The 1,629-nt window shown below is 41.6% G+C and overlaps 1 protein-coding gene across 1 annotated transcript in view; it reads left to right on the forward strand.

Moving 5' to 3' along the window:
• EGR_11008 (hypothetical protein) overlaps window positions 1-1,629 on the forward strand; it is a gene marked incomplete at both ends in the record, with an annotated part of 8,246 nt that overhangs the window by 2,760 nt on the left and 3,857 nt on the right. The window lies entirely within an intron of this gene.

A 1,629-nucleotide genomic window follows, 5' to 3' on the forward strand; every position in this document is an offset into this window, starting at 1 on the left:
TTTTGGTTCTGATCAGCCATATCTGACTATAATTGGCTCATATACATGCTCATGCATCTAGTTTTACATCAGCCCCTAGCTTCAAAGAGATTGGTTAGTGTAAGCTAATAAGCATGTGGTCAAACAGGTTTTGCAGCATGTAAATTGATGAAATATTAGTTAACTGTGGACCTCTATAATCCTTTTCCGCTAATCTAGTGGAGGATCGCACCTGTCAACAACAGTAAAGTAAGGAATTCTCTCTTTATCAGTACATGTTTGGCATTGGACAAAGTGGAGATAAAATACACTTCCAGGGTATAAATGTAGGCATCGTGAAAACGAAGCGAGGATTCGTATACACTGACTACATGGCCAAGAGAGCATATCATATGGTCCAACCGTTGCTGGTGCCGAATGTTTAAACTTAGGGGAGGGAAGAGAGCAGGCGTAGCAGATGACAGACGGTTTCCATGGTGCTGAAATTTACATCGGCGCTACATCCGTATCTGGATAGGAAAATAGACTGAATATTTTTTGAAGCCATCATGTGTCCCTTTACAGAGTAGTAAAGTAGACATGGAAACATTTAATTATCTTGACTCACGCATAGCTGCCAGTCCACAGCCGCCCATCACACGGCCGTCCATATTTGCAACAGCTGTCCTTCCACTTTCTAGGTTGTAATAACGTACGAATGCTACAGGATAAATGATAATTAAATAAATTATTGAAACGTGCAGATTGCAGTGGGTGATAATAAAATACCGTGACGCCGTTGATCAGTGCGTGACAAATTGTCCTCCACAGAGGCCTCTGCAATCAATTTGAATGGTTCAAAGTAAGCGATGAGATCTGATTGGGTAAATTGTAGTGGAAGATTCCATGCATAGACACACATCTGGTTGAAATGTGGGCTTGGCATTCTCATACATATTAATAGCAACCACGGCATCGATTCCACTTTTAGTGTGAGGTTATATACCCATGATTTGCAGAATCAAGTAAAAGCTAGGAAGAAATAAATGCAAGGAAAAACAGAAAGAATTCATAGCATCTCATTACCTATCCACCTAAAACATTTAATTTGCCTCCTATTCCCCTCAAGGGCAATGTACCTGTGATGTCAGGTGGCAGACAACAGGGTTGTATTACACCAGAACGCAGTATTATCACGGCTGCGTAAGCATTGCTGACAAAAGGGTTTTCCATTAATGCAGTGTTAAGCCGGAGTACTAGGTCATTAAATGCTTCAACAGGCACGTAGTGTCTATTCGATAATATGCTAGAGCCTTGGCTTATTGGATAAGCCTTGGCGAGGATTGGATGAAGAAGTGGATGCTTCCACCGCCTACCTCACATAGGGCAATGTTCTGGTTGATGTATCCACCACCGATACTACTCAAGGGGGCTCCTCCTCAACATCGTCTTCTCTATGCACCATCGAGGGTGGCATAAATTCCTCATGTTCTTCTGAAGTTACTATTATATCGTACCGGTGGTCCTACATACCTCCTTCCATGCCTAGAATGCTCGACGGCTTTAATGAGCATAGCCTACAACTCTAATTTGAGCCAGCATAAAGGACAACTCAATAGTGTTAATTTTGCATGTGTTTGAAGTAAAAATCATAAAGATAGGTCAATTTAG

Source organism: Echinococcus granulosus (assembly GCF_000524195.1).
Source record: "Echinococcus granulosus chromosome Unknown EG_S00328, whole genome shotgun sequence".
Lineage (NCBI taxonomy): Eukaryota > Metazoa > Platyhelminthes > Cestoda > Cyclophyllidea > Taeniidae > Echinococcus > Echinococcus granulosus.